The 16,764-nt window shown below is 41.9% G+C and overlaps 1 non-coding gene across 1 annotated transcript; it reads left to right on the top strand.

The window, feature by feature from the left end:
* The first annotated feature begins 1,944 nt into the window (after positions 1-1,944).
* Positions 1,945-2,051, top strand: LOC130734823 (small nucleolar RNA R71). The gene has a single exon (XR_009018164.1). It is a non-coding gene; the product is annotated as a small nucleolar RNA R71 (small nucleolar RNA).
* Positions 2,052-16,764: the final 14,713 nt, after the last annotated feature.

The raw sequence follows: 16,764 nt of genomic DNA on the forward strand, positions 1-16,764 counted from the left end.
CGATGGTGTTAGGAAGGAAATTCCTTTCCATTGATTAACCTACCACAAGTGCAAGGAAGAAACCTTGCACAAAACCTCTGGAGTAAATCCTCCCATGAGGCAATGTCCTCTTGCTCATCAAACCAAGCTCTAGCCTCCCTTGTCAAAGAATGAGGGAAGAGTTTAATCTTCACTTCATCACTTGAAACGCCCTCAATCTTAGCAAGGGTGCTAGCTTGGGTAAACTTCACCATATGAGCATGTAAGTTCTCATACTTGGATCCCCCATACTTGTTACCATTAACAAGCTTGATGAGAGCCGGATGGAACTCATCAAGTTGGGCATTAACTTTGGGGATCTCTTCTGAAACCTTCGACCTGCTTCTAATCACATCACAGACAAAGTCATTGTCATGGTTAGTCTCAATCATAGGATTAAAAACAGAAAACCGTACCTTTTCCTTACCAACACGGAGAATGAGGTGACCCTTGTCAACATCAATCTTAGCTCTACCAATAGCTAAGAAAGGTTGACCAAGAATGAGAGGAATCTTCTCATCCTCCTCCATATCAAGCACAATAAAGTCTACGGGGAACACATACTTGTCCACCCGCACCATTACATCCTCCAAAATGCCATATGGAGTCTTAAGGGATCGATCCGCCATTTGCAAGGAGAGCATGGTTGGGGTAACCTCTCCTAGGTTAAGCCTCTCAAACATGGTGAGCGGCATCAAATTGATGCTCGCTCCAAGATCACACAAGGCTTCCACATCCGCCATGCCTTCAATTTCAACCGGAATGGTAAAACTTCCGGGGTCCCTTCTTTTCTTAGGCATCTTCCGCTGCAAAATGGCACTACATTCCTCCGTCATCAACACCGTCTCATCTACTCCCTTCAACCTTCTTCTCTTATGCAGAATATCCTTCATAAACTTAGCATATATAGGCATTTGTTCCAAAGCATCGGAAAACGGAATACTAATGTGGAGCTTTTTGAAAACTTCCACAAATTTTGAGAACATTTTATCTAAGCTCTTCTTAGCCAATGCTTTAGGGAACGGAACCTTGCTAGTTTCAGGAGTAAGCTCAACTTCCTCTCTCACCTTAATAGGTACGACTACTTCTTCTCCCACTATCTCCTCTCTCTTTTCTCCCTCTGTTTTTTTCTTCAATTCATTCATCACTCTCCCACTTCTAGTGGCTACAACAGAGACATTCTCTTGCTTAGGATTGGGGATAGTGTCGGAAGGAAATTTACCTTGAGGTCTCTCGGCTATTTGCTTGGCCAGCTGGCCAAATTGATTCTCAAGATTTTTGATAGCCGCCTCTTGATTCTTGTAATTGTTCTCCGTCCGGTTGATGAAAGTTTCAACCAACTCTTCTAAGCTCTTCTTGGAACCACTACCTTCACCTTCTCCTCGCTCTTGAGGTTGTCTTAAGCTTTGGCCTTGAAATCCTTGGCTAGGAAATTGTCTTTGAAAACCATTTCCTTGCCCATTATTACCTTGCCTCCAAGAAAAATTAGGGTGATTCCTCCATCCTGGATTGTAAGTATTTGAAAATGGGTCATTTCGAGCTTGACCCATAGCCTTCACTTCCTCATCCGGTCTAGTCTCTGTGCTTTCTTCGCTGTCATGTGGCCCTCCACAAGTCACGCACTCCACCTTGGCAACTCGACTACCAATCTTGGTAGTCTTCATCTGATTTTGAATCTCATTCATTTGCTTGGAGAGTTGCTTGTTGGAGGCCATAAGTTGATCATAAGCTTCAACCTCAAGGACTCCTCTTCGGGCTTGGCGATCATTACTAGAGTTCATGGCTCTTATAGCCATCTTTTCAATCAGCTCCTACCCCACTTGTGGAAGTAAGGCATCGAACTCTCCACTTGAAGCCGCATCCAAACCAAACCTCGAAGAATATTGGAGACCATCATAGAACTTTGCTACTTGCTCAGCTTGAGTAAGTTTATGTTGAGGACACCTCCTCAAGAGCTTCTTGAACCTCTCCCAAGCTTCATAGAGATTCTCATCGGTGGATTGAGTAAAAGTCATGATGTCATTCTTGAGTTTCCTCAAGAGGGCTCTTGGAACAAACCTTGTGGTGAACTTCTCAGCCAAGTCCTCCCAAGATGTAATGCTACCTTGGGGCTGTGAATTCAACCACTCTTCAGCAGTATCCCTCAATGAAAAAGGGAACAAACTCAAGCGGATTGTGTCCGCTGAAACATTCTGAACTCTGTAGGTGTTGCAATTGCGGATAAACCGCTCCATGTGTGCATGAGGATCTTCAAGAGCACCTCCACCATACTGATTTTGGCTCACCAAGTTGATGAATGCCGGCCTCAGCTCAAAATTTCCCGTGCCATCGGGGGAAACTATGCTGCCTGGATAATCGTAGCTCATGGCAGCCGAGGTGAGGTCTCTAAGAGAACGATTGGCATTCCCCAATTCTTGCTCTTGGAGTCTTTGAGCAAGAGCCTCATTCACTCTTTCTTCAATGTGGGCTTGCATCTCCTCTTCTGTCATTTGAGCAGCCATGGCTTCAAGCCTTTGTTGGGCTCGACGACGGCGAAGAGTACGTTCAGGCTCCGGATCAAACAACAATGGATCCGTGCCAAGCCTACTGTGCATAAACTGAAATCACAAAAACAGAGAAAAGGTTAGTAACACCTATTCAATGCAATGCTTAATAAAACAAACAAACAAACTCTTTAACTTAAACCGAAAACCACAAACAATCCCCGGCAATGGCGCCAAAAACTTGTTGGTCAATTCGCAAGTGCACGAATACCTCTGGGTTTTAAATTATCGAACCACAGGGATTGTGAGTGAGAATTATTGATTTAAGCCTAGAGTTTGCAAGTTCTTAAAATAGTAAAATTCAGAAATTGGTTTTGGGTGATTGTGACAAAAGTTTTGCAAGAGAGCAATGTTGATAATGATGTAAATAACAAATGATGGGAAATTGCCTTGGGTGTTTGATCATCTAATCCATTTTAGTCCACCTATCCTATGCATGTGATATCTTGATTACACTCTTGTTGATATAGCCTATGTACTTACTAGTTGATTCCTCACAAAAGTAATTCTCTCAAATTGAAAGATAAGCCCAATTCCTTGTGTACTTAAACATTCATAAGAGGTATGATAGCATAATTATTCAGGCCAACAAAACCCTACCCTCACTCTATTCCTAGAAGCAAGTATAGAAGGATCTATTCCAATTCATGTCCCTAAATCATAACAAATTTCCATTCTATTATAATCTAGCCTATAGCAAAGGTGCACCAAAGCTAAACATGCAATAAGGAATTGAAATACAAGATTGAATCAAGACTCATGCATAGAGATAGGATTTATAAACTAAAATTTCATAGAATCTATTAACCCAAAGAAAAAAAGAAACTAGCCACTCATGGCTAGTGAAGTCATAAAGGAAATGTAAAGAAAACCTGAGAAGAAATACAAGTTGGAAACCTCCCTTGGTCCCAAAGTTCTCCTCAGCTCTCAAAACTTGATCAAAAATGAGTGAAATGACAAAATGTATCAAAGAAATTGGCCTAAGCCTTATTTATAGGCTGAAACAAACGAAATTGGGCGCTCAGGCGCCAATTCAGAGCGCCTGAGCGCCAATTGCATGTTGTAAAGCATGCTCTCTGACCCTATTGGCGCCTAGGCGCCTACTCCCAGCGCCTAGGCGCTCAAGCTCGCCTGAAAATGACTTTTTGGCTTCTGAAACTCCTCTTTTCAATTCTCTTTAAGTTCTTCATCAATTCCATGCTTCTTGGACTTCCTTCTCCTTCAGTTTCTGCACTCCAAACCTAACCAACAAGACAAGGAAGATTCTAGAAGCTCCAAGAGCTCATTAGCACAAGAAGTCCTTCATAAAACACAACAAAACCATGCAAATCCTAAACTTTACTTAAAATGCAAGAAAACTACCTATAAAACTACTAAAATACCAAGACGAAATAAAAACTAAAGAAAAGAATAAAAATGCATGAGAATGCATGAAACACTACATGAGACTCAACAAAAAGACTCAAAACAACCAAAGAAATGACCCTAAAAACACTACTAAAATAGGGTCATCAAAGATCACGAGGACGAGTTGAGTATTTACTTGGAGATGACAGAGAGGCACCGAGTTTAAGAAGAATTTCGGACGACCAAACACTACTAAAATAGGGTCATCAAAGATCACGAGGACGAGTTGAGTATTTACTTGGAGATGACAGAGAGGCATCGAGTTTAAGAAGAATTTCGGACGACCGAAAGTAAAGAAGTAAGTTGCTAAGATTGTGCGACTGTACGGAATGCCAAAAGGTATCATTTCAAGCAGAGATCCGACGCAAGTGATGAGCCAGATGACATGAGGTTGAATGATGGTTTGTCTTTTGAGACACCGACAGTTAGCAGTGGGGATAGAAGAGTGAAACAGTTAAGGGGAAAACAGCTTGCTTAAGTAAAGGTTATGAGGAACAATGACACGGGCAATGCTACATGGGAATTGGAAGATAAGATCAAGGAACTGTATCCCGTACTTTTCGCAGAACTCTGAGTTTCGAGGACGAAACTTTCTTTTTGGAAGGGAGTATTGTAAGACCTGGATTTTCAGAACAAGCTAATTTCCGACTCACGCGTAGAATCAGTGTAAGCGTGACAGGAGTTTGATATTTGAGAAAGATTAATGAAGAAGAAAGTCCAGGAATTGCTTGAGGAATGTTGTGTAGTCGTTTTCGGAGTTAGTGCGAGTCGTCTGCACACCTGCCTTATGGCGAGCGTGTCCAGTATAGGCTATATCACTTTTAGAGCAACGTTTTAAGTGAGATTTCGAACTCTTGGAAAATTTAAAGATTCTCTTTATTTTTCCTTCGCCCAGCGTTTCATTTCGGAACTCTGGACTGTACGCACGATAGTATTTACTTTTCGGAAGTCTGCCGACGCTAATTTCTTCGCTTCGAAACCCTAGATTCGAGCGATGGATGAAGACTTTTTCTATTCGGGACTTCTAACGAAGATTCCGTCCGCGCTGCCAAATTTGTTTCGACATTTTCAATCTTTCTCCAGTACCAAGTTTTGTCGGTTGAGCATCACAGCAAAAAGTAGTTTTTCGGGACAGATTAACTTACACCGCCTTTGGGATTTTAGATATCGTTTTTCCCAAATGTCAGAGATATGTTTTGAGTTCGGGAATTCTGACGCCAGAATCTCTTTTAGAATTCCTCGGTGAATGTGCTGCAAAAATCGGAATCGCGAATTTTTCATTTTCCCGCGATTTCGCCTGCCTATAAATAGCTCGAAAAAGCAAAAATCTCTCATTTTCTTCCTATTGTGGCCGAGAATTGTGGAGAGCTTGGGGGAGAAGATTTTTCGCGAAAACTTGACCAATCTTCGTGCAGTTCGTCCCTACTAATTATTGAGGTAACTAGCATGATTCCTACATCTGATTACTGTTTCTGTTGCGTTTCTGAAGTCGTTTCTATGCTCACAGTTTTGAGCTTTTTGTAAAATTGTCCGATTTCTCTGATTTCTTGGTTGGGTTATGTTCCTTACGTTCCCAAGAGTCTAAAACCTCTGTCAGTAATCGCTGATTGTGATCCAGTTGTCCAGGATCTGAAAAACTGTTTCAAAACCCTTTTTGTCTCACATTTCGAAACTTTATTGTCGAAAAGCTATAATCTGACTTTGTGCCTTTAGGATTTGTTGTCACGGATGTCATGAGGATCATTGCTGTAAAATTTTTTTTCAGAACTGATAACTTTGAAGTTTTGAGCCTTTATTTTGGACCAAAATGCCCCTTGATAGCCGTATTTCGACCCGATTGTCCGAAAATTGTTCTGACAGTTTCTTTGCCTTAGTTTTACCCTAAAACTACCTTGTAAACAGATTTGATCGAAGAAAAAGAGCCGAAGCTCTTTTTCCTTAAGGGCCGTGGGCTGTTCCTTTAGGAGGGAGTTTTTCGTTTTCGAAAACTTGTCTTTTCGTACCCGATGGTCGTATTCTGAAGCTTTAATGCTTTGTCTATCGTTTATGTATTGTATTGCGATCGAACTAATCGATTTTGTGTGGATTCTGCTTTGTTTTCTCCGAGGTTCAGTTGAAGGAACTTTGGAATCTTCAGAGCATTTGAGTGAAGGAGCCTTTACTTGCGAGACTGGAGCAGCTCGAGGTTAGGGAAACTTACTATATTAGCTGTGATTGCATGATAGGCGTCGATAAATTCGACTTATGCTTTATCTGATGTTGTTTATGATGATGAGTTGATGTTATGATGCTTTTCCATAACTTGTGATGTTGTGCTTTTGTTGGATTGGGCGTTTTGACTCAATTTCGAAGTGGAGATTCAATGATCTGGTGATCTTTGATATTTCGGGTTGGATGAACAACCCCAAGCAAGTTCAGATGAGGGGTTTGAGACTTAGCCATTTGTTAGGATTCGTTTGAATACTTAGACTTTCCCCGGGAAACTTCTTTTGGAGGGTTTTTTTGGAAAACTTAGAATGATTAGAATTTCGAAAACTAGAGACTTTGGGAAACTTAGACTTTGAGAAATAAACTCATAACTTGACTAATTCGGATCGAAACAATTTTTATTAACGTTTAAGGATAGGAGAACTGAAGGGGAAAATATTTACAAAAGACGGGGAAAAGTCGACTTTGTTGTGGGTTTGGAGAGTTTTGGAATTGGGAAAGCCACTAAGGTGAGCTAAAGTGATTATTGAAAGTCACCGAGTACTCTAGTACTCTTGGGAGTGTTGTTGGAGCCGTGTTGTATTGACCGACACTTAGTGCTCTTGTTGTTTGGGCTGTGTTGTATTGACCGACACTAGACCCTTGTGTATTCTTGTTGGTGGAGTTGTGTTGTATTGACCGACACTAACTCCGAGTTGTGTTGTATTGACCGACACTAACTCTTGGGTTGTTTTGAGGTTGGGTTTGAGCTAAACACTTATGTGGTGAGGACGAGTCGTGGTTTTGATAATCATATTGCACACATGCATATACGCGATGAAGTGCCAAGTGGAGTACTTCGGTATAGCAGGAAGCAATGATCAGCCATGTAGAGTTGAATCGGTCCTGACTATACCTGGCAGCACAGGAAGAAACGATCATCCGTGTAGAGTTGTATCGCTCTTGTTGATGTTCGGCATAGCAAGCAGAAATGGTCAAACCATGTAGAGTTTGTACCGTCTTGACTATAGCCAAAGGTGATAAGCGACGCCCGAGCAGAAATGGTTAAACACGAGGCCAGTGTTACGACCGTCTCGAGGTGCCCAGCCTATAAGTGGCAATATCGTTGATTTGTCCCGTCGCCAGGCAGAGTGACGTCGTTGATTTGTTCCATCGCCAAGCAGAGTGACGTTGTTGATTTGTTCCGTCGCCAAGCAGAGTGACGTTATTCGGGTTTGTGTCAGCATATTCTGCACTGGCACACAATGCATCTTATTATGATTAACGTTGCATGACATATCGTGCACTCTAGCTATAGTTGTTGAGATCTGATGATTTGATGTTGATAAACATCGTTATGTGTTTTGACGATTGAATTGTGTAAGAGATTCGATAACATGCTAGGTATATACCTTGGGGTAGGCAATACATAACTTATATGTATATATATACAACATATATATACCCCCTTTATCGCATGTTGATTGTATATCTATTGTATTCTGTAAGTTGACCCTAGCGCCTTGGCTTTGGTTGCATGTTTGTGTTTGGGCGGTCGGCCTGCTGCCAGAGGTTGACGCTGGATTGGGTTTCGATGGTCTCTCCCTCGGGGGGGATCAGGTTTGAGCTGATGGATCAACATGCCCCCACCGTTTGGGTGATCGATCTTGTGGGTCATCAGGCGACGTACCGGGGAAGGGTCGTGGAGGACCGGACTGACGAGTGTGGACGTCTGACGAAAGGAGCTTTACGACGCATGGAGCTGAGCTTCAACTTGCCGACTTCAGTTCGCTATGGACTCGGTACTGGGAGGGTAGGTTTAGGCAGGCGTCATATTTTGTGTAGAGCTCTGATTTGTTTGGCTTTGGGACAGGGTAGGTTCCCGACGCATGACTTTTATGTGGTTCTCTTACTGAGGGATCACAGTGAGTTAGTCGGACCATAGGGGTCTTTGCTTAGGCCATTTTGAGGCCGACTTTCTCCTAGTGGTTTGTAATTATAATTTTCTCACTTACACTTCTGGGTCTGTATATATTTGCCTTCAGGCATACTACTTTGGAGTCACTGTGGGTTCGCGTGACGTGGAGTGCAGCTGAGGCTGTACATGTGTATATATGGTATATCGGTTAGTTAGTTATTGGGTTTTGTCTTTATTTCCTTTACCGCTTTTATTTAAAGGAATCAAACGAAAAAAAATTACCTGTTTTCCGCGTAAAGTTTATTTTTGGTTACTAAAGTGGCACCCGGAAATCAGGGTGTTACATTGTGGTATCAGAGCTTAGTCGAGTCTTTCGGGAGTCTTTGGGGAATAGGTCTTCTGTGCTAGGTTGTGTGACTCTGCAAAGAGTAAAACCTTGATTGTCTGCCAAGCGATTTTCGCTTTAATTGATTGAAGTTGCTACCTAATCATATTGAATAGCTATGCATAATACTATCTTATGATTGGTACTGACTGTTTGCTAAACGAATACAGAACATGGTGAACGTGAACCAACTTGCTGAGATGGTGGCCACTTTGGTCCAAGCAATGACTGTACAAACGAATGACAATGCACATAGGCGTGCTGCTGAGGATGCACGTGAGCTACACCGGCTTCAGAGAGAAGCAGCCCTGGACCAGAACAGGGGATTGAATGACTTTAGAAGGCAGGATCCACCCAAGTTCACGGGCGGGACTAACCTGGACGAGGCGGATCTCTGGATCCAAGAGATTGAGAAGATTTTCGAAGTACTACAGACTAATGAAGGGGCCAAGGTGGGCCTGGCAACTTATCTACTGTTGGGCGATGCTGAGTACTGGTGGAGGGGCGCCAGAGGGATGATGGAGGCAAACCATGTTGAGGTGAACTGGAATTCTTTTCGTGTCGCCTTTCTGGAGAAGTATTTTCCTGATAGTGCTCGTGACGAGCGTGAATCGCAGTTTCTGACTCTTCGTCAAGGGAGCATGACTATTCCGGAATATGCAGCTAAGTTGGAATCTTTGGCCAAACACTTCCGATTTTTCCGTGATCAGGTTGATGAACCCTATATGTGCAAGCGCTTTGTGAGGGGATTGAGAGCTGACATTGAGGACTCAGTGAGACCGTTGGGGATTATGAGGTTTCAAGCTTTGGTTGAGAAGGCCACCGAGGTGGAGCTGATGAAGAATAGGAGGATGGACCGGGCTAGAACTGGGGGACCAATGAGGTCGAGTTCCCAGAGCTATCAAGGAAAAGGAAAGTTTCAGATGAAGAAGCCTTATCAGCGTCCTACGGGGGAAGGGTTTACCCCAGGACCGTACATGCCTACGATTCCTGCTGCGGGAGGAGCAGGAAGCCAAGCTGGGAGCCGTGAGATAACATGTTTCAAATGCGGGGAGATTGGGCACTACTCCACAAAATGCCCGAAGGAGAAGCCGAGGTGTTTCAAGTGTGATCTACCAGGACATCTGGCCAACAACTGCAAGACACCCAAGGTTGAGTCATTTGTTAACACCGTAAGGGGAAAGCGCCCTGCTGCTAAAGGAAGGGTTTATATCATGGACGGTGAAGAAGCTGTGGGGTAAACCAGAGCAGAGCGCAAGAACGATGGTAACCTTCTAACTATTCTTTCTCATTCTAGTATAGTATGCTCTTCGTTACCCCTGTAGCGTGAGCAACACGCCTGAACTTGTTTTTACCGCTAAGCTTTGACCTTATAGTTATTACACCTACTAAGAATTTATTTGACTGCTGCTCGTGTTTTAACTATAGAAGTTACACGAGGTTTAGAATAACACACTAAGTCTAGAAAGTAGTCTTCCACTGATGCGATTATGAGGAAGCAAGTAGCTGAAGAACGAATCTTAGGGAGATTCCGTATGAGTAGTATACGTGTCATGTTGAGGGTGTGTAGTTCCGTAGCGGGATCATTAAAGGATTTAGTATCAGGATATTTGTGACTACTGGAAGATAGGAACTCATTGACTGTTCCAGTGGGTTTTTCTAAATTTCCACCTTCGATGTATTAGGCCTGATCAACCTAATATTGAGGGGGTGATATTCGGAATCACAGCTGGTAATGGACCTTGATAGAAGGATGTGTAAGATGAATTTGAATTGATTGAGGATTAGTTGGATTTGGGAGGAAAGTTCGTGTTAAGCATTTGATTGTAAAAGATTAAGATTTAAATCTTTGGAAGTTGATGAGTGTCGTATAGACATTAATTGGTTAGTTCGTGTGATTACTCCAAGTAGAGGTAGACTAAGTCAAGAGATTTGATGCTGGAAAATTATTAAGTAGTTTCTCGGAAGTTATGAAGTCATAGGTTATGTGATTACTGAGTGGAATTGATAAAGACTAAATAGGTTGGACATCATCGAGACTCCGAATCTAGACTATTCATCATCTCATCAAGTCATAGATTCAGGGGGAGTCAAGGGGAGACCCCAGCTCAGAATTAGGTGTTATCCCAGATTCAGAAAGAGCATTACTAACCGTTACACAAGGATAAGTTTAATTTCTGATCTCTTCTCTCTTGTGTATTCAGTTTATTGTTTAAAAATTGTTCATCAAAATACTTGTTTTGTCATCATCAAAAAGGGGGAGATTGTAAGATCAAGTTTTGATCAGTGGTTGCATCTCTATATTTTGATGATTACAATTAAGGTTTGTGATGATGAACAATTGTGGTCCCCTAACGTTTGTGTTTTTTAGTTGTGACAAACAGGTTCTGAATCTGATCCAAGCCTACTTATTTAGAAGAAGAAGAACCAAGGGATACTAAAAAGAGAGCTCTAAAGCGTACCATGTTCGTTCAGAAAAGTGGCAAATCCTTCAGAAGTTCTGAAGATACAAGCTCTCAAGAGGTTCAGAAGAACCAGAGTCAGAGGTTCTGAAGACCAGATGTTCCAGTGGAACGGTCCAGAAGCAGAAGACTCAAGTTCTGAAGACCTGCAAGAAGTTGGTTCTGAAGACCCAAGCTATTCTAGCTCTGACGTTCAGAAGTTCTGCGGAACTTGTTCAGAAGCAGAAGTTGCAAGGTCAGAAGAATCCAAGCTTTAATCTGACGATGATCTGAAGCTTCACAAACGTTCATCTGAAGCCTTCAGATCTCAAGTCAACTGGTGAAAGGACAGGTCGCTATCATAGTACAACATCGTACAAGTCTCAGTCTGTCCACCACCTACCTCATGCAGCCTTGCAGTCTGATTTTACAAGATTGCCACTCCAACGGACAAAACCCTAGCAACGGCTACATCACAAGTCTTGGAGTATATAAAGGCTGAAGAAAGAAGAAAGAGGTTAAGAAACTTTGCTGAAATTATTCAACTCATACGAACCAATCTCTTAGCATTATTTCTTCAATGTTCTTAAACATCTGAGTTTACTATTAGCTTTTTAAGAAGCAATTCTTGTAAACCCGAAAACCTTTTAGATCACATTGTAAAGTTCCTTAAGAGACCAAGGTTGGTCGGATCTTGAGAGGACTGAATCAAGGTTGATTCAGTGTTTAGCTAGTCTTAAGAGGATCGGTAGATCAGCTTCTTAAGAGAATACTAGTGAGAAAATCAGTGTATTGTTAGTCACTTAGCAGGTAGCAAAGTGCAGTTGTAACTCTCATTGATTTTACTGAATTACCTTCATCAGAAGAAGGAAGAAATCACCTTCACAGTTGGACTGGATTAGCTTGAGCTTTTATCTCAAGTGAACCAGGATAAAATACTTGCGTGCTTTACTTCTTATCCTTCAGCACCTAGGTCTTATCTTTGAGTTTTCGAAAAGATATAAAAGTATACCCTTTAGTCAAAAACTCTACTCAAACCCCCCCCCCCTTTCTAGTGTTTTTCGCACCTTCAATTAGCATCAGAGCTCCGGTTTTGATTTAAACACCTAACAGTGTTCAGTGATCCAGAACCTTGTGTGAAAAACAAACGATGGCCCAAGCCAATACTTCCGCTGACAACAACAACAACAATCAACTCAGAGCACCAATCTTTGATGGTGAAAAGTTTGAGTACTGGAAAGATAGAATAGAATGTTATTTCCTTGGCACTGACCCAGATCTCTGGGATATTGTCATTGAAGGCTATACTGATCCAGTAGATGCTTCAGGAGTGAAGATCCCTCGTTCTGAAATAACTGACGCTCAGAAGAAGCGTTTCAAGGATCATCACAAGGCGAAGTATATGCTATTCAGCTCAATATCATATATTGAGTATGAGAAGATCTCTGACAAAGAAACAGCAAAATCCATCTTTGACTCCTTGATCGGGCTTGAAAAGAAAATTGAAACCCTAGCCCACTAGGTTGTGTGTGTTGCGGGTTCAAGAGGGGTAAAGGGGGGGAAACTTGTTTCTTTTCTCCATATCAGAAACAGAAACCTAGAGCACTCTTTACGTAAGAAAACAGAAGAGGAAGAGAGTGGGAGAAACCTTCCCTTGCACCCTTAGCCGCCTCCAACTAAGCCACCACCGCCACCTTGTGCGTGCGCGAGACAGAGAGGGAGACCTGCGAGAGAGAGAGCTTGAGTAGGAGGGAAGAGAGGGACGTGGACAACAAGCAACTGAGCTCTGAACCTGCATCTTTTCTCTTTTCCAGACCAAGAAAGGGCTGGTCCTAGGAAGGGTAGATTACATAGGGATCCTTGCCATGTTTTGCCATGAATCATATTGAGAGTTAGACGTTTTTTATGAGGTTTGGGTGATGTGCTTGCTGGAAAATTTATTATGATGCTATGTACGACTATGCTATAATTACTATGCTTGATGTTGGTCATGATACTTTAGTCCATCTTAACTCTCCCTTATGATCATATGAGAATATGTCAAATGATTGGTAGTTTGCCACGAGGTCTGTACAGTATGATTCTAGTTGCTAAATCTACATTTTTGGTGATGAGTTATGTGATTCATGACTGCTGGAAATTGACCTAGGAGTCCATACATGAGAAAAATAAAACTGTTAAAAATTTCTGTGTTGTTGTTGTTTCGGCCGTGGCCCGCTTGGGGAATTTCAGGCTGAAATTCTTGCTGCTATTATCATGTTCTGTTACATGCTGGGGTGCTGAAATTTTTATTGAGATATTGTGATATGTGAAAATAACATGTTGGACTTTTCTTTGGATTGAAATGACATGTCTTGAATGATTAATTTACGATTTATGGCATTGTTTTGATGTGTGATTACTTCTGAAATTTTTACATGATACTTGGATTGTTGGGTTGTACCAAGGCTACCATGGTCAAGAGGGAAGGAAAGAAAAATCGTTTTGGAAACCCTAGAGCCTTTACAAGGCTCGGTCGAACCCAATTATTAAGGGGTAGGCGGATATCTTTTTCCTTCCGTCTTGATGATGTGAGTCGCATGGTACCTTGCCGACGAACTTGCCATGATATGCTATGCTTGAGTGAATGATTATGCGTTGATGGTTATGCGTTTCCTTAGCAAACTATATTGTTTATTGAATAAGTGTTCAAGGGTCGCTCATCCAGCTGTAATTCCCTTGGGCGCTTGGATTGTTGTTTTATTTCTGCGACATGAAATTAAGACTCTAGGTTTGACCTTAGAGCCTTAAGAACAAAGAGAAAGAGAATTAATAATGTTGTGACTCGTTTGCAAGTGAAATTAATTAGCGGACATAGGTCAGGTAGACTATGGTCCATGAGAATGATGGGCTTGCACGCGAGGGAGTTAATTGGGTTGACTGCGGTCTCCCGTGAACCTTGTGGGCCGGTGTGGCTTCACGTGATTTGGTTGACTGCGGTCACCGTGAACTTTTGTGGATCATTGCGGCTCCATGTGAATTGGTTGACTGCGGTCACCGTGATAACCGTGCCTCTGCGGAAGCACGAAGATGGCCATGGAAGTTTTGGTGGGATGTGTGAAGTGAGGTTCCGTTCGATGATCTACTAACTGTAGGAACCCTAATCTGAAAGGACTAATTATTTAATTTTGAAGTTGAAACATTATATTTATCTTGCTATGTGTTTTTCTTTTAGACCTGACCCTGCATTGTGTGCTATGTGTTATTTGGGGGGGGGGGGGTAGATGACGTCCACGACGATGACGCATGTCCATCACTGGACACTGAGACTTGATAGTTAGCTTGACGATCGGGCCTGGAGAGCCGACTCCTCCGGGACTCGAAAAGTCTATGTCGGGGATGTGAGCTTCATGGGGATGGACAGGGACGGAAACTTGGTGGAGGTCCGAACGATTGAAGGGGGAGTCATTGATATGCCATATCCGCCTGCTAGATTCCACCAACTTGAGAACGAGGGATTCAGGGAGTCGCCAGCTGAGTTCGTGCCCTATGACGAGTCTGATACTTCAGTTACGGGACCACGTCGATATGGTGGAGGCGCACGGTGGATACACAACAACTTGGTTGGACCAAGACCAAGAAAGAGAAGACAGGCTGTTGAGGACGAGAAACCAAAGGACGACCCTGCAGAGCGACCGGGACAGTGATTGCATGACTGGGGGACCCTATGAGAGCGAGCATTCATTTTAGAACCTTACTTTAATTTTTGTTAAGCTTTATGGAAAATTTGATTATTTGAAGTACACAGTTTACTTTCACCGTGGTTTTTCCACACTTGGGTGTGGACACGACATTTCTTTTATTTACAGTTGGTTTTATGACAGTGATAAATTATGTCCGAATCCGTTCATGAATTTAATTCAAACTGTTTTTCATTAATCCGTTGTTTCTGGTTAAAGTTGTAAATTGGAGGAACATTAATGAGGTTTCTAAAACGTGGTATTCAAGAGTTTTCTAAAGAGAAAATGATCTTTAATCACCTAATCAAGATAAGTAATGAAATCGGCGAAAATTAATTGTGAAGGTTGGTTACTGTGTGACCCTCGAGAAATCGGGGCGTTACATATAACCTTTAGTCAAAAAATCTATTCAAACCCCCCCCCCCCTTTCTAGTGTTTTTCGCACCTTCATTTCTGTGCTCAAAGTTTGGAGCTTTTTGTAAAACTATCCAAATAGCTTGATTTTAGTGTCTAAACATCTTCCCTACGTGCCCAAGAGTACTTCTAGCGGATTACATTTTGCCGAATGTCGCCGAAATGCTGCCGGAATCAATTTATATGGGAAATATCCATTTTTATGCAAAGATTCATCCTTTAAGCTGAAAACTATCGACTTAGCTTAGTGCTAGTAGGATTAGTCGTCATAAACGTCGTTGTTGACCTCCCCATCAAATTTGTTTTTCGAAATTTCAATTTTGAAATTCTCAGCTAAAAATATGGACCAAAATACCCCTGCGACAGTTTTCGATCTGATAATTTTTCCGAGTTTAGATTCACCTTAGTTACGACTAATAATAACCTAGGAACCAAGTTTGATCGAAGAAAAGTCGGCGCACACAATTGTTGTGTGTGGCCGTGAGCTACCCTAGGGGAGGAGGAAAATTTCTTTTTCGAAAACTTGTCCGATTTCGTTAGATTATCGTACCTCGGAGTATATGCTACTTCGTGTAACCCTAGTGAGTATTGATTGCTGAGTTTCTGACTGATTATGATGGAATTTTGTGGTTTTTGCTTTAAGGTTCTTTTGAGGAAATTCCCGAAGAACAAGGCGTGGATTTTGAAGGAGCGTTTGAGGAGAACCCTGGAGGAGCTACAGGTGAGGGCTACTCACTGAACTATTAGCTAATGCTTTAGGTGTCGACGCATTCGACTTGATTTACTGTTTATCCACTTGTTTGTGTTTGATTGAGAAAATGTTTTCTGAGGCTTCGGCTGACAATGATGATTATTCATCTATTGACTGTTTTTGAGTTTGAATCACATGCTATGTGCTAAATGGTTAATCTAGGATGTGTGATATCTGCTATATATGCTAAGTGCTACGTGGTTAATCTAGGATGTGTTTATATATGAACTATGATTGTTGGACTGTGCTGATTTAGCTATGCTATTACACGTAAATCTGTGGTACTGGAGAGTGTGGATAACAGGGAGGTCATGCCAAATTTTTATGAGATGTTGAGAGAGTTTGACGGGACGAACGAAGTTCGGGCCTTGTTGTTGTTTTAGTGGATCGAGACATTCTCTGGGAATTACTTGGGATTATGGGATCTTTGTAACTCATAGGAAAATACGATAAGACTAAATGGAAACTATTTTTACAAGGAAAACTCATAAGATATTAAACAACCTCTAAACCTTTAACTAATGATAACAATCTCGGATGCAAGCTTAGGATTGAATATTATTTTTGGAAAATGAGAAGTGTCGTCGAATCCAAGTTTTATGGAAATTGTAAGTTCTGAGTATTATGATACTCCTTCGCTCTTGGAGCAGTTTGTTTAGCCATGCAAGGGATGAGCCGAGAAGCTTCCCTGAGGCGTGAGACCTCGTGAAAGGTGTAACACCCCGATTTCGGTGGTGTCACTTTAATAACCAAAAGAAACTTAATGCGGAAAAACGTGAATATGTTTTTTTTTTGATAATAGAATGACAAACTGAAAGAAAAGAAACTCAACAACAGAAGATAACAGGACTAATATACGATAATAATTACAGCCCCCGCTATAAGTATCAAACCACGTCACGAGTAAACCTCCAGTGACGGGAAGTAAGAAAAGTAACGCCCGTAGGCAATAGTACAGTCAAAAAGTAAAGGCTAAGTGTC

The sequence above is a fragment of the Lotus japonicus genome, chromosome 1 (assembly GCF_012489685.1).
Source record: "Lotus japonicus ecotype B-129 chromosome 1, LjGifu_v1.2".
Lineage (NCBI taxonomy): Eukaryota > Viridiplantae > Streptophyta > Magnoliopsida > Fabales > Fabaceae > Lotus > Lotus japonicus.